General features: G+C 35.8%; 1 long non-coding RNA gene and 1 pseudogene across 1 annotated transcript; both read right to left on the bottom strand.

Moving 5' to 3' along the window:
- Positions 1–12,527: 12,527 nt before the first annotated feature.
- Positions 12,528–20,844, bottom strand: LOC145634170 (putative 3-hydroxyisobutyrate dehydrogenase-like 2, mitochondrial pseudogene; annotated as a pseudogene).
- Positions 20,845–22,380: 1,536 nt separating this feature from the next.
- On the bottom strand, positions 22,381–25,512 carry LOC145595265 (uncharacterized). Its single transcript, XR_014102930.1, has 3 exons — positions 25,382–25,512; positions 24,831–24,885; positions 22,381–22,907 (listed from the first exon to the last, which is right to left on the bottom strand). It is a non-coding gene; the product is annotated as an uncharacterized LOC145595265 (long non-coding RNA).
- Positions 25,513–26,661: the final 1,149 nt, after the last annotated feature.

Here is a 26,661-nt window from a genome sequence, read left to right as displayed (position 1 = left end):
AGGGGCAGGAGGCAAATGACCGCCTGACTCTTCATAGGACAGGAGGCAAATGGCCGCCTGACTCTTCATAGTGCAGGAGGCAAATGGCCGCTTGACTCTTCATAGGACAAGAGGCAAATAGCCACCTGACTCTTCATAGTGCAGAAGGAAAATGGCCGCCTTGGGGCAGGAGGCAAATTGCCGCCTGACTTTTCATAGTGCAGGAGGCAAATGGTCGCCTGACTCTTCATAGGGTATGAGGCAAATGGCCGCCTGGGGTGTTTGTAATCCAATTATGCTTTCAATGTCCTTCTACCCCATTGGGAGGACTTGAATAATTTCGGAAGATAATCTAGGTTAGAACTTTGGTCGGTCACCGGCTGATGTCTTTTGGACATCCGGTTCTCGAAGACTTGGTCGTTCTTTAGATTACCCAGGTCAGGCGGCTATGAGTTGACCAATGAGGTCGTTCAATTTTTGCCGCCTGCATGCGTACGTAAAGCAAACGATAGAGTGCTTTTTGCGACGATTGCACCCGGAGGGGTGTCGCCGAACGCCATATTTCACATTGGAGCAGACGAATTTACAAAAATGTATAACCATCCGGCCATTGGCCTCATGTCTTTTTCAAGACGGTTGTATAGCCGTTGCACAACTCTTTTTTCCCCAATGGGAGAGTCTGTGCAATTTTTGAATGAAAAGCCTAAGTAAGAACTTTGGTCGGTCACCGACTGATGTCTTAGGACATCCGGTGTTCCGAAAACTTAGTCGTTCTTTAGACTGTTCTGGTCAGACGGCTATGAGTTGACCAATTTGGTCGTTCAATCTTTGCCGTCTGCATAGGTACGTAGAGCAAGCAGGTAGGCTTCTCTCTGCGACGATCGCACCCGGAGGGGTGTCGCCGGACGCCATTGTCCATGTTGGGACATGCGATTTTATGAAAAAAGCAACCATCCGGCCATTGGCCTCTGGTCTAGGTTGAGACCGGCTGTATAGCCACTAAGCGGTTTTGTGCCTAGTTTAGTTATCTGGCCATTGGCCGTATGTCACTCAGACGTTCAATTTGCTACTAAGTTTCAAAATTAGTTTATTATCCGACCATTGGCCTCACGTCACTTGGACGTTAGTTTAGCTACTAAGTTTCAAACTTAGTTTATTATCCGGCCATTGGCCTCACGTCACTTGGACGTTAGTTTAGCTACTAAGTTTTCAACTTAGTTTATTTTTGGAGTTTGGACGGTCTGTCAGATTATATTGGAATTCAATCAATGAATCATTAATAATAATTATAACAATAATAATGAAGACTATCATTACTATCTTAATGCATTAATATTATTGGAGGGAATAAAATCATATTATATGGTTACCTCCAATATTCAAATGCTTGGTGCGGCTTTGAATTGCTTTGAAAGCTTAAGAATTGGAGCCGGAGAGATCGCAAGCTCCTTATTGTAGTGCCATGCGGCATTTGTCATTTCATTCCGCTTGCCTTGAACTTAATTTGCCGCCTGTGCTAGCTTAAACACGCTTGAACACAAGCTCTGGAAGGTTGGTCGGCTTTGGGATGTCAAGCAACTAAGCTTGAAGAATGATTTTGATCACTGATTACACAGGCAGTTGTTTTGCATAATAATGATGAACAAAGCAGTCGGATTTAATTGGTGAACAAGGCAGCCACACAACCGACTTTAATGAAGAACAAAGCAACCCCTAGAGTCGGGCTTGATTGAAGAGCAACGCAGCCCAGACGGCTGAGCTATGGGTGCTTAGCATCCGGACATTAAAGTCGTTTGAGCACACCCGGCGTTAATGCCGTCTGACCCTCGTTTAACTTGAATGCCAACCAGATCGGTTACTTGGTCGACCTTGAAGTGCTGAGTGTAACCAACTACCACAACCGCTTCATGTTTCAGTGTTAAAAACAGGCTTGAGTTGATGCAAGGCGGTAGTGGACGGATGCATTACTTCTTTGAAATTAATCATATATGCGTGCCAAACTTGATAGCATCAATCAAGAAAGCCCCTGCTGACGGCAATGAGTGCCATTCTCTTTTCTTTTTTTTTTTTTTTTTTTTTTTTTTTTTTTTTTTTTTTTTTTTTGTAATCATAATAATGATTGCAATTTTGCATGAAACCCAACTAACTTCACGCAATAAAGTTGCTTCATGAGTGGTACAACCGATAAAGAAGACCGATTTTGAATGAAAATGCGACCACAAACAACCCCTACATACGGTTATGGGTGATTAGCAACCCTTGACAATCGAGCTCTCTTGCTAGCTCACATCATAACCGTTTTTGAATTTGAACAAAGAACCTCCTACAGTCGGATTTAGTTGTCTACAACCCAGGCGTTTTGGAGTGCAAAACTTATAAATTGATTGGTTACGACCCAACCGGTTTGGAGTCAGTTCGAGCTCAATGAGCCAATGCTACAACCGGGTTAATAACATTGATTATTGTAACCGGCTTACCCTATTGATACTCACAGCCGTTTTCCTTGATATTAGGCCAAGCATATACCAAACACTTCTTGCCGCTTGTTCAAGATTACAATCGAACGCAGGCGGGCTGACACCATTGATAATGCTGACTGGCTGATATGTTTGATGATGCTGACCATGGATGTGTGCCGCTTGAGTGCACTTATGTAAAAGATTATGGCAGCCGGCACAAGATCCGTCTCCATTGTTGCTTTCAAAACCATCATAAGATAGCATGGGCTTTGATGCCGCCTGGCTGGTGTTATAGCAGCTTGAGGCCAAGAACTCAAGTTCACTAATAACTTCTTTCCAACTAACCAAGTCGGCAATATCAAGAGCGTATACAATCATAAAAATGATGAATACAGCAACTATTACAGCCGGTGTTGAGGTGGAACAACACAACCATGACAACCGGCTTTGTTAAGGCAGAAAACAACTCCTACAGCCGGGGTCAATTGAGGATGGAAACAGCCCCTACAGCCGGCTTAATTGATGAATATAGCAGCCTCTTCAGCCGGAGTTAGTTGAAGCACAAAGCAGCCCCACAACCGGGCTTAATAGAGGCAGACAACAACCCCTACGACTGGCAGGTGCGGCTGCTCTCCCAAGGTGAGCCAGATTGCTAAATACATGGTCATCTGGGAATCGTTGCCGGCTGACATCATTGATGATGGTGACCGGCTGCCACCATTGATTATGGTATCCGGCTGACTTGTTTGCCAAAAATTTTTCCATGTCGCTTGCTTTATCGTTAGCATCTTGACAATATATCCTAGCTATAGAGATGAAGCTCCACTTTTCATGAATGAGGGGCTCTCGACCACACCAACAAATTCTACATGCATGCGGCTTTTCATATAACAATATATATATGAATGATTTTGTGATGATGATGATCTGACATCAAGATGATGCCGCTTGATACTATCAATTATGCAAAGCATTTAATTAATAATTTAGATGACATCTCAATATAATTGTTGGCTCACGTCATTTCATTAGCAACAAGCAGTTAAATTATTAAATAACTTTAATAAACCGCTTGCTGCCTATATTATTCTCATGAGTAATAACTCAAGAGTAGAATATGGAGTTTAATAAATTAAACTTGCTAGCTGTCAAAAGCTTTGGAGTGTGGAAATGAATTTCACTTGCCGCATGTAAATGCCGCATGTAACCCACTAATTACAAGAGTAAGCTTACTCTTGAAAATCAATTGTATAATATTATGTATATAATAATACAATTGGTAATATTCGTGTACATATATATATATATATATATATATATATATATATATATATATATATATATATATATATATATATATATGTTAATATATTTGATGTTGATAGTATCAAACTATTAATCATGAATAGCACGCGGCCGACTCATTAAATGAGTCGGTTTAAAATAGCGGAGTTGACCAATTTAGCCGTCTCTCCCCTAATAAAACTTAGATTAAACGGCTTTGCCTATTAACTTTCAAAAGTGCATGACTGAGTCTGACAGGCCTTTTTGGTCGCCTGACTCTCGACACTCAGCCTCCCACGCCTGTTGTACTTGACATCCAGCCTCATGACGCCTACTGCCTCCCAAAGGAGGCTCCCCTCTTGAGCCGTTGATCCAATACCGTTGTGCCATTACAGACGTGTCTCCCCACAGACGGCGCCAAATGTTTTGGGGTTTTTTGTACGTATCCGAGTGGAGGGCGTGTACGTCCCGCGGGAGAAAGATCCGCAATGCAACACTCGAACGGCCCGGTCACCTGCAAAACAACGGACCCCGGGGGGGCCGGAGGTCCGCCTCCGACGATCAAGTCAGTGATCGAAATAATGTATTTTAGAGAGAGAAAGTAGAGAGAAGGGAGAGTAATTGTGGGGGGATTGCCCTTGGAGAGAGAATTCGATCCCTTGAAACTGATGTAATGATCAGTATTTATAGAGCATTGGGATATGTGCCTCTTAGGTTATTTAACCTAAATAGATTGGCTTCCCACCGTTGTACGGTTTCAAGGGTTGTGGGCTTAAAGCCCATTTTCACCCTTCTATCATTGAGTGACACGTGTCATGCTCTAATTGGCTCATTGAGCAATGAGCTTGCGGACACGTGTCGAGGTGGCATTGGTCCATATATAGGGGTATTTTTACCCCTAAACAATGGTGATGTGTTCAAGATGATTAGGAGGTTGGGAAGTAAGGACATGTACATCATACATGTTGGGAGCACAGATGACCCAAGTTTCTTGGCTGACTATATCATTGAGTCCATGATGAAACAAAATGGTACTTGGCCACCCCCTAGTTATCCTGATTTTGGTGGCCAACCACCACAGTGACTAGGTGTGCTAGATTAAGATGTGTATAATTGCTACGGTGATGGAAGTGTTGCTTAGACTGACTTGTTGCTTTGTAATTGCAGGTTGGATTATGTCTTGGAATAACACATCTCCCACAAATCGGAATAAATGCAATTGTGGATTGCCTTTTGCTAAACTGACATCTTGGACCAGAGAGAACCCAGGGAGGAAATTTAAGGCTTGCAAATTCTATGACCCTAACACTGAAACTAGGGGGTGCAAGTGTTTTGAATGGGTGGACACTGAAGATGGAACTAAATGGCAGAGAGATGTTATCAACCAACTCTTGCTTGATAAGAAATTAATGAAAGCTGAATTGATCACTGAACTTAGAACCCCGACCACTCCCAGATCGCCGAACTTAGAACTCCGACCACCCCAAGACCGTTGAAGCCAAAAATCGACCACCCTAGACCACCAAATTACCTAGAACTGACCACCAAATTACCTACAACCACCAATCCTCCTAATCTCTCTTTCGATTTCGCCCTCTCCTCCACCCTATCTTTCTTTATCTTCCGCCTTCTCCGATCCCTGCCCAAAATAGAAACCTCATGACAAAGTGGCGAGAATCATAGTTCATAGGAGAGAGAGTTGTGAGGTTAGTGTCGTTTCAGGTGAGAATCGAAGGTCATTGTCGAAGGTCTAGGAGGAGGAAAGGGTGGAGACAGTGGTTCAGCGGTTTGGGTGGGAGGTCAATGTTTCAGATGAGGGGGTTCGATGGCTCTAGTTAGGGTGGAGACGATGCTGGCTACAACTTCTGGTGATAAGGGTGGAGATGGTGGCTGGGTTAGTGGTTTTTCATTTTAGTTTGTTTTTTTTTTTCAAGGCTAACCATAGTTTTTTTTCAACTAAATAACACTAACTAATGTCATAACTCATAAGTGAGATAAATTTTTTATTTAGGGTCATTTTATATAATAAAACAAAAAGGAGGTCACCATTGGTGCTAGGGCTGAGCAAAACTACCCGAAAAACCAAAAACCCGAAAACCCGTTCCGTTACCGTTTCGAAAATTAGGGTACCCAATCCGATAACCATAACGGTTCGGGTACCCGTTCCGATAATTTGTTATCGGGTATGGTTTTTGGGTATCATTTTAAAATTAACGGGTACCCGTTCCGTTCCGATAAGCAATTATTTTGTTTTTTTTCTACTTAAATCTATCTTTTCAATATTTAAACTCTTACATTACTTCATAATCACTATAAATATCAATAATTAGTAATGTTATTAATAATTTGGTCAAAATCATGTGGTATTGTTGTTAATTACTGTTAAAAAAATATCATAATAACTAATTTTTTAAGTTTAATTATCACTATTGGATACTTTATAGGGTACCCGATAACCGTTCCGAAAATTCGGGTACCCGAAGTCCGGGTACCCGAACTTATCGGTTCGGGTTATGGATATCACTTTTAGTGATATTGGTTATCGGGTACCCGAACCGTTAGTATTAACGGTATGGGTACCCGTCCCATGCTCACCCCTAATTGGTACATAGCAGAAGTTCGGGGTCACCATTGAGAATTTCCCTAAATTTTTTTTTACTAATTTTAACAAGAGTTACTTGATAAGAAGTATACAAGTTACTACTCTCCATTTTTAAAGTTTAAATGTGAAAAATTGCCATGTACAATGTAGGGGTAGAATAAATCAAATACAACCAATAAGCATCACATTTGATCACTACTACCACATGCAACTTAGGTGATCTCTTTCCTTAGCAAAATAGGATCTTTACATTAGTTCTTTAAAAAAAAAATACGTATTCCTTCACAGGGTAATATACTTTTTGCAAAGAGCATGTTATAGAGGTTACAATTAGCCGTCTTTTTCTCCGTTTACACAGCGCAACCAACTTCAGCAACTAATTCTGCTGCAAGTCTAGAATAACCCATCAGATAAAAAAAAACGTATTCCTTCACAAGGTAATATAGGTGCCAAATATCTTATTCTTCCTTACAAAAGCAATACATAGAATAACAGGTTATACTCCATATAAACGTCTATCAATATATGGAAGTTTGCTAAAAAAAACAATCACAAAGTTTCATATGTGGCTGGCCGCACCATACGACCAGCCACAATATAATTTTTATTTATTTATTATTTTTTAATTCTTGTTCTCTCTCTTCTCTCTCTCCTCTTTCTCTCTCCTCTTTTAATTTCTTCTTCTCCAGTTAGTCACCTATATCACCCCCTTCACCAAGCTATCTCCTCTTTCTCTATCCTCCTTTCTCCAAGAAAGGGCGGCATACTTGCAAAACAAACCACCTGCAATTAAAAAGGAAGAACGCATGTCCTCCACCAACTCTTCGTCGTACTTCGTGAGCTCCTCGTTCTCAGTCGTCGGAAAACAACTTATAGGTTTTTAAGGCCAAATTCGGCCATAAAAACTCTAGATCTAGAGTTTTCATGGTCAAATTTTGTCTTTATAGCCATATTTGAAGTGAAGTTTGAAGTCATTGTTAATTTTAAAGATATTTTTTCGATTTAATTTTTTTTAACGATTTGGTTGTGGGTTCTATTAGATCTATGTTTGTTTGTGGGTTTGGTGTATGGCGGTGGTGGTGGCATGGCGTATTGGGGGTGGGGCTAGTGGCGTTTTGGGGGTGGTGGATCAAGGGTTACTAGGTCGGGGGTTACTTAAGGGGTAGGTCAGGGGTTACGTAAGGAGTTATTAGATAGGTTACTTAAGTAGGGTTACTTGGGAGGTTACTTAAGGGTTAGTGGAGGGGTTACTTAAGGGGTTACTAAGTCGAAGGGGTTACTAGAGGGGTTACTAAGTCGGAGGGGTTACTTGGTCCGGTCAGGGGTTACTAGAGGGGTTACTAGATGGGTTACTTGGTTCGGTTAGGGGTTACTTGGTCCGGTCCGGAGTTACTTAATTGGAGGGGTTACTTGGTTGGAGGGGTTACTAGGTTGGTGGGGTTACTTTGTCATTTGCTGATTTGGCACCCTGCTAGAAACACACTGAAAAACAATATATAACAGGTTATACTCCATATAAACGTCTATCAATATATGGAAGTTTGCTAGAAAAAACTATATATATATATATATATATATATATATATATATATATATATATATATATACACACCACAAATAGGTACTCCTTATTTGAGAAATAACATTGATTTTCAACAGAACCCCACCCACTAGGTTGAATTACTAATCACTGCATTCCAATTAGCTTCCTCACCTTCCAAGGAATAGTACTTGTAAAGTAATGGGACATTGTAAGTTATCTCCTAATGCCCAAAGGAGCTTAGTAATAGCTACCTTATTTCAAAGCACCAGATCCTTGGTATTCCAGACCCAACGCTCTTGGTATACACAATTTTCCCGAGCAATCAAACCTCTCTTACACGAAATGTCACCTGTGCATTTACCCAAAGAACTGAGAATTTATTGTTAATATAGGGCTAATGTTTTTTTGTAGTTGACAACTATGATAGGTTCACTAGGCAACTTATTGGTAAGTAAAAGCTTGTTTCCCAAAAGTGGTTATGAATTTTTGAGTTTGGGCAGCTTATTAGCAAGTAGTAACATGTTCTCCAAAGAATATACGAGTATGAAGATATGGAAACTGCTAATATATGTAAACACAAGGAATTTCCAAGCATTAGCTGGAAAGAAGTTATAAAATTTAGTTTCTTTAAAATTGGCAGCCTTTGAATTGCTTGTTATACCTTATAAATTATATAAGTTAGCACCCATTTAATATATGCATCAAAGGACATAAATATTTGTAAGTTCGTCATTGAAGTATTACCTGATACCGGAGATCAGACTGAAAGGCCATTAGATCATTTCATAGCATGTTCAGAACATACTATTATAGGCAGCGCATTACGCAGTTTATCATGTGTGAAAAAAGATATCTCGATTTTAGACCATGTGGCTCAAACAGCTAAGTAACCCATACTCAACATGGATGCGATTCCAAAATGCATTTCATGAACCACAAGCATGCCTTTACATAATATACCACCCTTTCCCCGTTTAGAGAAACAGATTAGAATTATATTGCTAATCAAGTAGTAAGTTTTTATTTACTAAAGATATGGCTGCTATAAGAATTTCTAATATTTTGTATATTAACACCATCTTAAGACGAAATCGATATCCAGCTTCCACCGAGAAACTTTAAACAGCAACTGGCAATAATCTTAAGTAGCAGCAACTATCAGTAGAATATTAGATTCAATTACTTAGTTTTTAACTGTTCACACATTACTTAATATTCAACTATGAAGAATCATGCAATTTTCTTTAATCTCAAAGTTTCCTATATTTTAGGAGAATGTGTCCCTTAAGAAAACTCAAAACATCAAAATAAGAAAGCTGTTACAAGCATTAAAGACCTGGTTTTAGAGGCATGAATAACAAACACATAGTTTTTCAGATCATCATTTTTGCAAATTGACTCAAAGGAACCTATTTTTTATCAATTCAAACCAGGGGGAGTACAACTAGCCAAAAGTTTGATTAGAAATTTTTTAAATGAAGTGCGTGTTTTGGGTAGGTAAGAGCAAATAATCCCCCCCGTTTTTTTTCGTTTTTTTCACTTGCATTTTGTGGGGTCTCCAACGCAAATGTTTGACCAACTATATATTTGATTATTTACTAAGTTAAATTATAAAAAGAAATTGATACTTGAATACTACACATTTGCATCATAGTTTAAAAATATTTCATTCTCTTACTAAGTGTAACACCTCAAATCAAACGTTCCAATATTTGATATAAGTAAGGAATAAGTAGCAAAGTTCCCATTATAGTTTAACTAACTCTCTCGTTTTGTTCTATTTCCATTCTTTTCATGCAGGGTATATTGTCTTTTCTTAAATAATTCTTCTCCATCTCCTCATACTACCACCTTCCTAGGTATAGAATTGGTGGGAATATTTTATCCCTATCCCAACCCCTCTTTTAGTATCAACCCCTTGAACAAAAGTTAGACTTATTCTTTCACTTAACCCTTATCCTTGATTCTTCCTCCTCAGGAGCACAAAACAATCACCCTCATTAGGTATCATAAAAAAACCTAAATTATCCAAATCTAATTTTTAAAAACGTATTTTAAGGAAGATAGAATCATATAATATAGGGTGCTGATATTGCCAAAGCAAAAAAATTTCGCTTCAAATTTAAAAGTAAAGCTCTTTTAATGGTGTCCTTTCCCTAAAAAAAGTACTAGTGATTTTAAGAGGATTTCATTGATAACTCTTGGTGAATAATTAAAGGTAGATTTTAATGAGAGTAATCAATTAGTGGAGTTGGAATGATTTTAATTAAAATATTTAGCTACTTAATGACTTGGTTGGAAGTAGTTAGGAAGAATATAAAGTATATGGATTTGCATGAGGATGAGGCATTGGATCGTAAAGGGATGAGGAGGAAAATATTTGTTGATGACTACACTGAATAATCACCTTTGGTTCATAATGTAGCTGACCCCACTTATGGGATTAAGGTTTTGATTGATTGATTTAGCTAATATAATTATAGGTAATAAAATATTACAAAAGATTATTGGCTATAAAGATTATCAAAAAATTGGAAAATATTTTCGTTGAATAAATAAGTTTGACATATATAAATTCTCATAGATAATGGATAGCGGGCAAGGGCGAAGCCAAGATTTTCAAGCCTAGGGGGCCGGACTTGTTAGACAACATATTGATGGGAAAAAAAATGTACTACGGCGTAATATTTTATTGTTACAAAAGAAAAAAAATACATGATTGTTACAAAAATATGTATGGGGTTGGAATTGAACCTATATCTCTTGTGAAATTGTATCATTACCCAACCAACAAAACAAGCTATACTTAATACAATATAGATGTATTTAATAATATGTATAGCAATTTTAGGGGGGCCTAGATATCACTATGGGCTGCAAATTTGGGTCGGGGAGGCCGGGCCTCCACCAGCCTCCCTTCCCTTCGCCCTGGGTAGCGGGTAGATAATTTAGCCTTAGACGTGGCTTTTTTGCCATGGCAATATCAAGACCCTAGAGTATAATACTTCTATATATATATATATATATATATATATATATATATATATATATATATATATATATATATATATATATATATATATATATATATATATATATATATATATATATATATATATATATATTACTATTTCATAATAGTTTTTCTACTCTCTCCAATCCTAAATGTTCTTCTTATTTGGAATCTAGACACTATTCACAATTTAAGAGAATCTCCTAAATTCTTCTAAATATATAGGAAAAAATCATGGTTAATTGGGGTCTTATTTGATTTGCCATGATGAGTATAGAGTACTTATAAAATACAAAACTTGTATAATTTTTACTAACATAAAACTAGGGATATTAACAATTTAAAAATATGCATTGGCAATCATATATAAGGGAAATGTGAAGAATTTAAAGGATCGAAGAGAGAATAACAAAGTGAGTTTCCTAATTTATATAGTCTCATAGTTGCTATTTTAAGCTACCCTTGATTTTTAATGTATGTGTAAAGTACGAAAAGTAACAAAAACTCTCTTTCTTATTATGAGATCCTATATAGAATTGTCTAATCATAGTTTATACCAATAAGAGTCTAGTATTAAAAATTTATGTACATTTTATAAGATTTTGTTTGAAGCTAATTATTCATTAAAACTTCAGCCTTAATTTTAATGTTGTCACTTGTGATTGGTTCCCTTAAAGTAGTTGATGATCACCCTAAACCATGCATCCCCACATTATGCAAATGAGCCAATTCCCAAAACCATTTTATCAATATTATACTTCATTATCCTACATTATGATAACTTGTACATATACTTTAAACTCCAATATCATCTGTGACAATCTAAAGATGTTTACTAATCGTCAAAAAGCATAAGAGTTCTTTTTGTCATTAGTCCCTTGATCATCAATCATTAAATGTGATCCTTACACCTCTGTACTCGTGATTCCATGATACCCACACTATCGTTCATTTAATCATCATATGTTCTCCACCATCATTATAATCATTTGCTAGTCCAAATTTCACACATCATCAAAGTTTGATTCTATACAGTTTCTTTATCCAATTTAATGCAGACATCCTTCTGTATGGGTCTTTGGGCAGTCCGTGTGAAACCCCTTCTACTCTTATGAGAATGTTGGGGGATAATAGGTCTCCCATAGAGTTATATGGTTAACTATATTGTAGTTGTACATGTTTATCATAGCTTTTGAAAGTTAGATTCCATTGGCAAGACAAGAATTACTAGCCGGAGAAAGGATCAGAAAATACTAAAACAAACATGCATCAATCTCCCAAACACTTGCAGACTTACACTTATAGCCTAATGTGTGATTAGATGGTCATCCAAGTGAATGAAGGTTAACTCTAAACTGACAAGCTAGCAATTAAAGTTTCAAGAAAAAAGAGGGGGACTAGATAATTATGAGCTATATATAACACAAATTTCATATAAAGACGGAAAATCAAACTATCTAAAGGTTCCTTAACAAACAAAATCAAACCATTATAAGTGTAGGTAATGAGTTTGCAAAATACACTTTTCTAATGAACACTAAAAATTAGCATACAAAAGATAACGTACACAATGTCCAATTTGCAAAACCACAAGATAGCATTTACAATATAAACCAAAATTATAAGCTTAAGAGAAAGTTCCCAAAAGGAAGCTAAAATAGAGAATAAAGCATTACCTCAAATGCCATTGATCCTCTCTATAACACTAATAAGACCTTGAATGCCAACCTTTCCATCACCATTAGCAACCATCCCAACAAAGAGTTGCTTACTCAATGATGCACCTGGTATAACAACCACCTCATCCTTATTACCACCCTTCCCCTTCAGCCCCTCGGCGAAATCAAGTCCCCTACCAATATCCTTCACAATGTATTCAGTAATCCCACCAGGCTCAAAATCCCTATCAATCATCCTTTGTCCAAATAACTCCATCACCATAGAACCAGCAGCCCCGCCTCGTACCGCTTCCATCCAATCCCTCCTATCCAACCCTACTTTCCCTGCAAAAACTAACCCTTCACTCAACCCCACCAAATTTGCACTAACCATAATCTGATTAGCTATCTTACAACTCTGCCCACTTCCAGGACCACCCATAAAACTCACTTTACTACCCATAATCTCCAACAATGTAGACAACCAACTAACAACATTTCTCTCTCCTCAAGCAAAAATAGCCAAATTACCATTCCTAGCACCTGCATCTGATGAGGGGAAAACTAGGTCGTTATCTAATCTTCCCTCGGTCAAACTAAATTTATAAACACTTAACAAGGCCTAATACGAGTATAGAGGCAAGTCAAGGGTCGAACCCAAAGGAATGGTAATGTTCAGATTATGCGCCTAAGCTAGGTCGAAGACAAAGGTAAGAGAGAATACTAACAACTAACAAAACAAGTAACCAAGGAAATAAAACACTAGGAACGGGGATCAACAAGTAATCATGTCAATTGCAACAACTTGGGAAGAGCATGCCAATCAAAGGTTGTGAGGACTAATGATAAGAGAAATCAATAGGAATCAAAGAGATATCTCCTAATAATTAAGCTAGGGTTCACTATGAATATCAAATAAAGAGAATCACAATCAAAACCAATCGATAATTGCAATTCCTAAATCAATTGTTCATGTCATTAGCAATTACAATGCAATCTAGCATAATTCTCAAGGCCTAATTGAATTACACAGATGCAAACCTTCACTAATCACTTTAATCTCAACAATCAATCAAAATAATTCTCAAATTAATCACAATTAATCAATCATACAAGTTTCACCCAATTCCTAGCCAACCAACTATTCAAGAATCATCATCTATCAACTAACAACTATGGAAATCAAGAATCAACAAAATATCAAGAACAATTACACTAATCAAGCATCAAACATCAAAATTAAACCAAACAAACATGAAATTAAACAAAGCAATAAGGTGAGATAGAGTTAAGAATGCTCATTGATAATAGAGAAGATCTTGAACACAATTGTCACCCTTGTATCTTCAATCTCTCAATCACCATTGAAATCCTTCACTTTCTCTCTCTAAAACTACTCCTAATTTAGCCTAATATAGAGAGAGAAGCTCTCAAACTAAGAGAGAAACTATTCTAAAAACTAAGAATTACATTAATGAATGATAATGAAAACCCCCCAAAACAATCTATAAACAAAAGGAGAAAAGAAGCTTAAAATTGTAAAAGACCTAGAAGCCCGCGCCCTCGGAGAAATCGGCTGCGCCCGCGGACACCCCAGAAGCCGCGCCCGCGGCCAAAGCCCGCGCCCGCGGGGCCAAGGCCCGCGTCCGCGAGGAGCCCGCGGCCAGCCCGCGGAGAGTTACTGCCCAAAATCGATAGAAATAGGTTGCGGCAGATTTGCAGGGCCAACTTTGGAAGGCTGTAACTCACGATCTAGGAATTTTATAAAGACGTGCAACCTATCATTGGAAAGCTTTTCAAGTCTAGTTTCCAACCCAACTTGAATCACCTCAATCCAATCTGTAGAACTTGAGATATGGCCGAAACAATGCACAAAGGTCCTTTTTGATACTTTGTAAGCCTTCATTTTCCTTTATTTCTTGGATTGGCTTGACTTGCGTGCTTGGCTTCCCTAACTTGGCTCCGTTAAATTCCTTTAATGCACTTGAGCTCCCTCGATGATTAAATCCCGAGAAGCTCGACACACCTACAAAACAAGTCAAACAAACGGAGAAGCGAGGGAAATAGTCGAGAAATGAATAAAATAATAAGAAAACCATTAAAAGCACGCATTTCTCTAAACTAACACACAAACACGCAAATCAAGCATTATTCCCTAAAAACACGACATAAACGACTAAAAACGAGCAAATAAAATCCAACCCAAGGGAAAAATGATGAATTTATTCAAGCAAATAAAGAAACAAGAAAGATAGAGGATGAGAATATACACTAACTCACTTTCGTAGGAATCACGATCAATTTTAGCAACTAAAGACAAGCCATTTAAACCCCTAGATCACCCTAGAGGACGAGTGATGCTCTCGTAAAGGTTTCCTAAGAGATTAACCCATAACTCTCATAATAATACAAACAAGGCAAAGCATAAAGAAGGAAATCAAAAGAAAAGAAGAGCAAACACATGTTCATGAAAGGACTTTTTAAAATGTACAAGCATAAATGAATGCAAATCTTTCTAAATAAGTAAGGGAGTGCACGCTCCAAGATACCTAAGGTTGATTGAAACATAAATATGCTAAGCATAGGAACTAGTTATCACACTCCACTTCCATCCCAAACGGTCTTACCGCGTTCCCCCTACTAATCTCATATCTTCCCTTAGTGAGCGTCTCATAGATTCCACGAAGGAACCGGAAAAAGATCAAATTTTTTGCTTACTCGACATCTTGACTTCGCATCCCCTTTCCTTAGGCTATAACCCATGATTCCCTCCACCGATGAATGACTCAACCCCTAGGTCAAAAGGTCTTCCCAAAGGTTGTAACGTAAGGCAAAAAGGGTTAAGGTAGGCTAAATTTAAAATTTGGTGGTTAACCTAAATTGTGAAGCAAAGATTGCGCATTTCTTTACACCATAACTAAGTAATCACCAAACAAAAATACCAACACCCCCAAGCTTATTCAAAGCTAAGATCACAAACATATACACAAAAAGCGTGAGAACGCTTCCCCCCAAGCTTAAATGGAGCTTTGTCCTCAATGCTCAAAAAGGAAGAATACTCACATAAAAATATTTTTTCATTTTTCACTTTTTTTTTCATATTTCTTTATTAGTGCTTTGTCCTCGCCTCTTTTAACTTTGGACGGCTTTTTCAAATTTGCACTTGCTTTGTCCTTGCCTTTTTTTTTACTTTGGACGGCTTTTTCATTTATTCACTTGCCATTATTCACAAAATATACACAACACAAACTTGCTTTCAAGAGAACCAAATATCCAAACTCCTCCACCACAAACTCCAACAATAATGAACAATTGCTTCACAAAAACCAAGAATGGAAACGAAAATGAAACAAAAGGCTCAAGATCTAGAGATGTGGCTTGAAAAGAAGGGAAAAAGGCTTAAAGGGTTAGCAAGTAGGCAAATGTAAACCCAAAAACCGAAGAAAATGAAAACTATCCTAGAAAAGAAAAATTACCACCCCGAAAAGAAGCCTTTGTCCTCCCTAGGTGGTTCGGTCTCGGTCTTGGGAACCATAAGTCAATATTCTAGATTAGGTCCGCAATAGTCAAGGATCCATGCCGCTCATGCAAGTAAATGTTGAAGGCTTGAAAAATAATGAACCTCACACGGATGTATCCAAAAACTCACTATGGGTGTCAAATCGACTATAGGGAGCAACTACCAATCATGCCACAAACAAGTAGAATCCGGCTTCATGATCCCCCTAGTTCTAGACAACTACCTTAGCATGCTTTATCCTAGAATCAACCAAACGTAATCTCAAACCGTGCACACCACTACCATTTAGGAAGAAAAACATTCAAGTATACAAGTCCAATTGTTATTATGTCCAAAGCAAGAGCAAAACAAAACACATTGAAAATTTGCCTTGATAAAAACAAAAATCTTTTTGGAGTTTTTCAAAATAAAAGAACATGGAAAAGCATATACAAAGGTGCATAACATATTTGAATCAACATCCCAACAAACATGATAGAATACCCTCCCCCAAGCTTGAATGAGACATTACACTCAAACATAAATCAAATAATCCATGGGAGGGGAAAACAAGGAGAATTGAGGTGGGTGTAAATACCCGCAAATGACCCAAATTAACCTTTCAAAACTAATTTCCTCAAGAATTGAACCTTGCCTTCCATATGCTAGCAAAAATAGGAGTCAAACTTCCTTAATTCTTGATCCAAATCGAAGCACCAAAGTATATTGAGTCATGTACCTAGCAAAAGGCACACAAACATTTCCATGAGAGAAAATCTATTCTAAAAAGCAAATGAAAATCTAATCTAAAGCATGGGTTACTTCCCGAGAAAGGCTTGCTTAAGGTCCAAGCTTGACCGCTCTAGAAAATAATAATTCAACGCACGCAAGAGCTTGTCAAATGCACTACTACACATTTCATAGGAGAGAAGGTAGGAAAATGACGCGAAAAGTACGTGCAACAAGGATAGTGCACGCAAATGAGGAGAGAGATGCCAAGAAAAGGAAGAGGAAGAATCAAAAGAAAATTCAACAAAATATGAAGAAAAAGAAAAAGAAGAACAAGAAGAAAAATAAGGCAAACTCTCCTCAAAATATTTTTGGGTGGCAACATCACCCTTTTCCTCAATTGGGGACAAATGAGCTTCATACAAATCATCATAGACAAAAGGGTCCCCAATAGGCTCATTGACAAAATAAGGGAGGGAAATAGGAGTGTAAGGGATATGGTTGAATCTTCTTGAAAAAGGGGTATGAGAAAAGAGAAAAGGGGTTATGGTCTCACAAATGAACTTTTTCTCACCACCATGCCTCAAATCACCAATAAGAGCATGGAAATCAATCATAGAGTTCTCAAAAGAAGAACACTCATGATATCCATCTCCCTCAAACATGCAACCTCTAAGAGGAACAACATAATCCCCTCCATCACAACTATGAACAACAACTCCCTCAACAACTTTAAAGCCCAAGGTCTCAAAACCATGCATGAATGGATGCAAATTCATTTCAAACTCATCTCTCTCCCATGAAGCATCCTCAATGAACTCATTTAAAAGGCTATGGGTTTTCTTTTGCCTCTCAAAGAATGCATTGGACATAACCTCAAACGAGTCTAGATACTCATGGATAGAAGAATCACAATCATGCACAAGAGACTCATCAAGATGGGAAGGAAGGTTAGGATAATCAAATTCAACACTCTCTTGGTTTTCAACTCCTTCGCCATCACTAAAATGCTCACCAAAAGGGTCCTCACCCTCTCTTGGTTTTTCAAAATCATCATCATCATCCTCAACACACACATTATATAGGGATTTTTCACATACAAGCATCAAGGATGACAATTCATTTTCCAACTCTTCTTTTCTTTTCAATTCTTTATTAAAAAGATCCTCACCCTCTCTAATCATCTCCAATTGGCTCCTTAAAGTTTCCATCATTTGTCTCTTTAAAGGCCTAAGATTAGGATTCATCTCTAACTCCCTCAAAGATTCATCAATTTGGCTATAGGGGACTAGAGACTCATCACAAGAGTTTGGAGAATGAAAAGACAAAGAGGGTTGATCAATAGTATAAGAAGAGTCACAATCAAGGGTAGGACCATGCACATTAAAATCATGAGCATTTTCGCTAAATAGGGGAGAGGGGGAACAATTAAGCATATGAGATTCGTTATTAAGGGAATGAACTACATCACAAGAAGACATGACAAATAATGAAGAAAATTGAAACACGCCATTAGCATCCACTTGAGCATGCACTTCATCATCATCATGGACAAGAGGAGAAATAAAGTTGAAATCACGTGTTCTAGGTTTACTTAAGGGCTCATGTGACAAATCTTGGGAATTCATGCTAATATTAGAAGAATCAAGACATTGCACATCAATATTAGAATCATGAATACCCCTATTATAAACATCCCTAGCAAACCAAATATAAAAATCCCAAGCATCATCAATTGACAATGCTCTAAATTCACCATTATGCATGCATTCAACTTCATCCCTAGTTTGCTCATTCAAACCAAAATAACAAATCTCACAAGCCTCCCAAAGACTACAACAATTATAGTCTAAAAATCCCTCAAGTCTATTGAAATATTCACAAAAAGGCTCATTGTCAAATTGAGGAAATGAGAAATATCCATTTTTATACAAAACAAACAAAAATCAAATAAAAGAAAAATATATACAAAGACCTAGACTCAAGCAATTAAAAACACTCAAACATAGACACTGTTCCCCGGCAACGGCGCCATTTTGACGAGGGGAAAACTAGGTCGTTATCTAATCATCCCTCGGTCAAACTAAGTTTATAAACACTTAACAAGGCCTAATACACTCGGCAAGTCAAGGGTCGAACCCAAAGGAACGGTAATGTTCAGATTATGCGCCTAAGCTAGGTCGAATACGAAGGTAAGAGAGAATACTAACAACTAACAAAACAAGTAACCAAGGAAATAAAACACTAGGAACGGGGATCAACAAGTAATCATGTCAATTGCAACAACTTGGGAAGAGCATGCCAATCAAAGGTTGTGAGGACTAATGATAAGAGCAATCAATATGAATCAAATAGATATCTCCTAATTGTTAAGCTAGGGTTAACTATGAATAACAAATAAAGAGAATCACAATCAAAACCAATCGATAATTGCAATTCCTAAATCAATTGTTCATGTCATTAGCAATTACAATGCAATCTAGCATAATTCTAAAGGCCTAATTGAATTACACACATGCAAACCTTCACTAATCACTTTAATCTCAACAATCAATCAACATTAATCACAATTAATCACAATTAATCAATCATACAAGTTTCACCCAATTCCTAGCCAAACAACTATCCAAGAATCATCATCTATCAACTAACAACTATGGAAATCAAGAATCAACAAAATATCAAGAACAATTACACTAATCAAGCATCAAACATCAAAATTAAACCAAAACAACATGAAATTAAACAAAGCAATAAGGTGAGATAGAGTTAAGAATGCTCATTGATAATAGAGAAGATCTTGAACACAACTGTCACCCTTGTATCTTCAATCTCTCAATCACCATTGAAATCCTTCACTTTCTCTCTCTAAAACTACTCCTAATCTAGCCTAATCTAGAGAGAGAAGCTCTCAACCAAAGAGAGAAACTATTCTAAAAATTAAGAATTACATGAATGAATGATAATGAAAACCCCCAAAAACAATCTATAAACAAAAGGAGAAAAGAAGCTTAAAATCGTAAAAGACCCAGAAGCCCGCGCCCTCGGAGAAATCGGCTGCGCTCGCGGACACCCCGGAAGCCGCGCCCGCGGAGAGTTACTGCCCAAAATCGGCAGAAATAGGTTGCGGCAGATTTGCAGGGCCAACTTTGGAAGGCTGTAACTCACGATATAGGAATTGTATGAAGACGCACAACCTATCATTGGAAAGCTCTTCAAGTCTAGTTTCTAACCCAACTTGAATCACCTTAATTCGATCTGTAGAACTTGAGATATGGCCGAATTAATGCACAAAGGTCCTTTTTGATACTTTGTAAGCCTTCATTTTCCTTTGTTTCTTGGATTGGCTTGACTTGCGTGCTTGGCTTCCCTAACTTGGCTCTGTTAAATTCCTATAATGCACTTGAGCTCCCTCCTTGATGATTAAATCCCGAGAAGCTCGACACACCTACAAAACAAGTCAAACAAACGGAGAAGCGAGGGAAATAGCCGAGAAATGAATAAAATAATCAGAAAACCATTAAAAGCACGCATTTCTCTAAACTAACACATAAACACGCAAATCAAGAATTATTCCCTAAAAACACGACATAAACGACTAAACACGAGCATAGAAATATAAAGAAAACATAGCCTAAAGGTGCTATAAATGGCACGGATCAGCATCACCCCCTGAAACAGGAGCATCAATTGCCCAACAATCTTTCTCACGAGCAGCATCATTTATCTCCTTAGCTAACTCAGGATGACTACTAGTATGATCAATCACAACACCATTAGAGCTCAAATCTGATAAAACCCCGGTTTCTTTGGTTAAGACAATTTGTCGAACATCTTGCGGGTGTCACAGCATCGTAAAGACGATGTCTGAGGATTTGGCAACGTCAGCCGGAGAAGCGGCGAGGTGCGCACCAAGAGCGAGAAGTGGGTCGGCTTTTGATGGGGTGCGAGCGTAGATGGTTAGAGAATAGCCGGTTGAGAGTAGGCGAGATGCCATTGCAGAACCCATAATGCCAATACCAATCCAGCCAATTTTGGTGGCAGATGGTGTGATTGGAGGGAGATTAAGAGCAGCCATTTTTAGGGGTGGTTTGTTTGATTGTTAGTTTAGTGGCAAGATTTGGTCATGGATGCTCTCGAATTGGTTGATGATGATAGAGACTCAAGTCAACAAGTCTATTAACTACGAAGTATTTTTTTTTTATTTATTTATGCGGAAAAATTCTTAAATCTAAAATGTCTACTTTATTTATATGATAGGTTAGAACTCGTGCGATACACGGTTTGTATAAAATTCATTTTTAATTTGTACATTTTAAAAATAAATCGCAATTATATATGAATATAAATAAGAATTATGTATATTATGTAATTTTCAATTTTTTATTTTCATCAAATTATGATATAGTATCCATTCAATGTCGTCTAATTCATAGTTCAATATACGAGGTCATTTATTAGTGTGCTATTTAAAATTGTTTCAATTTCCTACGATAAATTAATAGGTTTTAGTTATAATGTGCTATTTAAAAGTGTTTCAATTTCCTACAATAAATTGATAGGTTTTAGTTATAACTAGTGTAGTACCCGTGCATTGCAATGTGGTGATAAGTAATGTTTCTATATTTCTTTTATATATTTTTTGTTGATATCATTTTAAAATAACTTGGCTTGCTTTTAAAAAAATATTAAAAACAATTGGTATATAAATATTAAAAAAAAGGAAAATGTTATACATAGCCCTTAGGGCTACATATAAGCATTAAATTTACACTTGAAAATCGTAAAAAGTTAAGATATCATCAAAATATAAACACTAATAACACTGATTTACGCGTGTTTTTGTCATGAATTCCTAATTTTATATAATTTTCAAGAGTATATTTAATGCTTATATATAACCCTTAGGGCTACATATAATATTACCCTAAAAAAACATGTACATAGTCTTTTTTTTTTTTTTTTTAAATGTTTATTATTTATTGTTATATTCTAATATTTACTACAATATTATATAAAATTTTCTAAAATGATGGTTATACAAAATGTATTTAATGTTTCATCATCTATTGAGCTTGTATGTTTATAGTGGAAGCTTAAAAAAATGTATATTGTTATACACTAGTACATAACTAACCTTAAGTAACACCTAAAAATTGTTACATAAAGTGTTAAAAGTGTTATTATAGACAATAGGTAACAGTAACACTTTAGTGGGTGATACATCCGCACATGATACCTTAGACCTTATGTAACACTTTGGGTAACATATAGTAGCACTTTTAAAAGTGTTACTCTAAACCCTCTTATGTAACACTTATCTTATAGTATTAGTATCATTATTTAAGTGTTACTTTTATTTCTAATGTAACACTTACTTATCTTTAGTAACATTTTTTAATTATATAGTATCACTTTATCTGATATAGTGTATCACTTTTAAAAACTAACGTAACACCCTGTTGAATTTTAAGTAACATTTTTCAATCATCTGTTGTTGACATATAGTATCCCTTTATTCAACATTAGGGTATCACATTTAGCAAACTAACTTAACACTTTATTATTTATGATTATCATTATTAGTTAAAGTATGCAAAATTTTTAATTTTATTTAATATAAAAATAATAGTAATATATTTGAAATTAACATAGACACACAATAATTAGGGTTGATATAATTTCATAGTTTCTTAAAAAGAAATTCCATAAATACTAATTTTTTTTTGCTTGGATAAATAATCTAATAAACAAAACAAATAGAAAGTCAACTTCGATCTCTAGATTAGACCATCAAAGTCCAAAGCCAATAGCAGCAGCTAGTAGGTAGTAGTAACAACAATCATCAGCCCCAGACATCACCTAATTGTAACAGCAGATAGCAGCAGGCCAACACGCAGCTAGAAGTAACAGCAGATAGCAGCAGCTTGGAGTAACAGTAGTCAGCACTATGTATTACCAGGCCAGCAAATAGCAGCAGCAGCAAACATTAGTAGCATCAGCAAACATCAGTAACAACAGCAGCAACAACAGTGACATCTACAGCTACATGATGCAAGCATGTTTCTTGTGGCCTTGACAGAAGTACTTCTTTCCATCGTCTCCAAACTTCCAATGCTCAACTCATGGTATATCACTCCCCTACTCATAAATGAATAGCAAAAGTAAATATAATGAGAATTGAAAAAAGTGTAACCTTTTTTTTTTCTTTTTTTGAAACCAAAAAAAGTATAACCTGATAGTCTAAGAGTAAATGAAATGTACATTTGAGCAAGGACTACAAGACCAGATTTCATACATCCTAAGTAAACCCGAGGCTGTGAACTTGTACTACTAATCATTATAGGAAAGCTTCAATTATGTAATTAAAAGGTGTTGAAATGTAGCAATCCTATGTATCTAGAAAAGAATTATATATCCACACCTTACATCCTACACTGTTTTGTCAAGCTTAAAGTTTCAAATGTCATCCATAAGCAAAAGTACAGAGTAATATATAACCTTACATACTTCGTCATATTGAAAAATAACATAAGAGACAAATCTTGTTATTTTAACATACCTTTTTCTAAATAATTCTCTTTCTAGAGAGTATTTAATCAACTTATCAGCAAGAAGTGATGGGAAATGAAAGATACAACCAAAGACAAACTTATAGATATGTGCAAACTTCCTGTAAACAATCTAGGAAGAAGAATGAATGGGGACATCTACAATCCAGACCTCAGAAAATAAAATAACACACGACAAAGAAGATTAAGGATGGATGCAAAAGAAATATTTGACAACAAAGTCCTCTACAATGATAGTAGTTCATCAGGGACTTATTTTAGGATATTGCAAATAAGTATTGGTTAGGTACACGATGATCAGTTAGGTAACTTATCTTAAAAGGTAAATCATGTACATGTACCTTTTGCGAATAAGTATTGGTTAAAGGTACATGTATATGCAAATAAGTTTTGGTAAATCCTCCATGTATTTGTACATGCATGTACCTTTTGCGAATAAGTGTTAGTAAATCAAAAGGTGCATGTACATGCAAATAAGTGTTGTTAAATCAGAAGGTTCATGAGCAATTATCAATAAGTAAAGGTAAATCATGTACCAATACAAATACCAGTCAACAAATAATACCATATATACTTATATAGTCACCATGATAAACATAAATCCATCAAGATATAACCCAAAATCTCCACAAAATTCAATCAAAAAACATGAAACAACTAGAAATTCAAACATCCACTAAGAACAACAAGAAAATTTTTACATTTAAACTAAAACCCATAAAACAATTACCAGGCCAAAATCTGATTGACCCACCATTATACAACATCAAAAACAAATCTAACAACTGCCTACTTCTTCAAATAATAAATCAAAAGATACAACAACATCCTCAAGTCACATAATCATCAATAAAGCCCACCATCTACAAACCAGTCATAATTTCAACAAATTTCAACATAGATCCAAAGAAATACACAAAACCCAATGATTTATAAAAGGAACAAGAAGCAACTACATGTATTTATTACCTTCTAATAATTTTATTAATGTTCATATTTCATTATGCTTGATCTTGTAGTCCTATTTCTCTTGATTTGGTGATTCCACTATATCTCTCCATTCGGTTTGACTAGAAGAAGCTCTGGTAGAAAGTAGATGCTTTAGATTGATATTAAATATAGAAAGTGAGATATCTTCTTACCCATCATCACTGTTTGATTCTACGGCGACGCCAGTGAATTGTAATTTAAAAGCCCAAGATAATATAATTATTCCCCTAACATGTTGGAGACAACTAAACGATTTCCAAATTAGAGTTCAAAATTATATACAACATACATAAAAATAATGAGTTACAAATGTCAAATTCATCAGCATATTTATTAATGGATTACTGGATGAATGAATGAACAAGCAAATTAAACGTGAGCCAACTCTAAAGTTTAATTATTAGATGAATGATGAAAAGAAAGATGTGTTAGAGAGTAGCACAAAATAGAAATTAAAATGCGGGAAAATTGAAAAAAACATACTTTTAAAATAAGATCTTACCTAATGAGCAAACAATTGAAGACCTCCACCACCTCTGCCGCCACCCACCACTAATCTGAACAAGGTTGGGGAGAAAAAGAGAGAAAATGAATACATTGAAATCCTAAAATTAATTAGTTATATAAATATTTAAGGTTTATTAGATTATCTATAACGAATTTAGGAGATAGAAAATTGAAAATACATAATCAATTAACGATAAACCCTATATTTTGAAATGTGAATTCGATGATTTATAAACATTAACCTAGAATTTGCTTCAATGGGGGGTTAGAGATCGAAACTAAGAAAGCTCAAAGTCGCTTCAGTGGAGGAAAAAGATCAGAATGCCGAGCGAGCGAGAACTCCAGCAATTTGCTAACAAATCTTCAAGCTTACGAAACAATGAACTATTCGATTAAATTCAACCAAATTTTCGAGTACTTTAGGGTTTATATGATAGTATGTACTATATGTTACAAATTTAGGAGATATAAAGTTGAATATAAAGACTCAATCAACAATAAACCCTAGATTTCGAAATGAAAATTCGATGATATAAAATACATTACCTCTGATTTCATAAAGGGGAAAACTCAGAAATTGCTTTAATGGAGGATAGAAGAAAGCTTGGAGGTAGCTTCAATGGAGGAAAAAGATAAGATAGTCGCTTCAATGGAGGAGAATTCAAAGTACGAGGGTATATTAATTGATTTTGGGAGAAGGAAGTTACTCGTAAGTTTATAATGTTACTTAAGTTAAAAGGGTTACATCAAGTGTTACATTCTAACAAAATGTTACCAAAGTGTTACTTATAAATCTAGTAATTTTGCATTTTAAAAAGTGTTACCAAAACGTGTTACATAAACTCAATTATGTACTAGCTATCAATATCTAATATTGTTGTATATTGAAAAGATTCAAAAGTAGTAATGAGTGTACAACAATATTGATGCCAAAGTCAATTTTCGTATTTTTAGTTTTAAACCTACTTAATCCTAAAATCTAGCAAGTAAAAGGAAAGGGCAAAAAAATAAAAATATAAATAAATTGATGATATCATAAGTAAATTTGGAGGGAAAGTTTTTAATGAGAGCTTGACACGTATGACACTTTAAGGAATTGATGACATCAGCACGTTTTGTTTTAGTAATAGTTACTAGGTTAGAACCTGTGCGATGCACGGTTTATATGAACCTATTTTTAATTTGTACGGAGTACATTTTAATAATAAATCGCTATTATACATGAATATAAATAAGAATTACGTACATTTTGTAATTTAAAATCTTTTATTTTCATCAAAACTATGATATAGATACTGTTCGACGTCGTCTAATTCATAGTTCAATATAGGAGATCGTTTATTAGTGTGTTATTAAAAATTGTTTTAATTTCCTACAATAAATTGATAGGTTTTAGCTGTAAGATATAAGCTTTTAATATTTAAAATTCAAAAATGTTAAATAGGATAACTCTACAAAAAAAAAAAAAAAAAAAATACATCATCTTTGCATTTAGGCGGCAAAATTTTTATTAAGAGAATGACACGTGGGTAGTTATGGTGTCATCATTTTCTTATTTAGTAATAGTTAGTAGAATAGATGTAGAAGCTTTTAATATTTAAATTTTAAAAATGTTAAATATGATAGCTCTACAAAAAAAATGACATCATCATTGCATTTAGGCGGGAATTTTTTTTATTAAGAGAGTGACACATAGACAATGATGACATCAGCATATTCAGTTTTAGTAAAGTTAATAGATATTAGAATAGATTTAATTTATTTACAAAAATAATAGAGAATAACTGAAAATAAGTTTTAATTAGGAAAATAATTTGGTTTTGGTA

Source organism: Chenopodium album, chromosome 1 (assembly GCF_948465745.1).
Source record: "Chenopodium album chromosome 1, dcCheAlbu1.1, whole genome shotgun sequence".
NCBI lineage: Eukaryota > Viridiplantae > Streptophyta > Magnoliopsida > Caryophyllales > Amaranthaceae > Chenopodium > Chenopodium album.
This window is presented reverse-complemented; position numbering and strand designations above follow the sequence as displayed.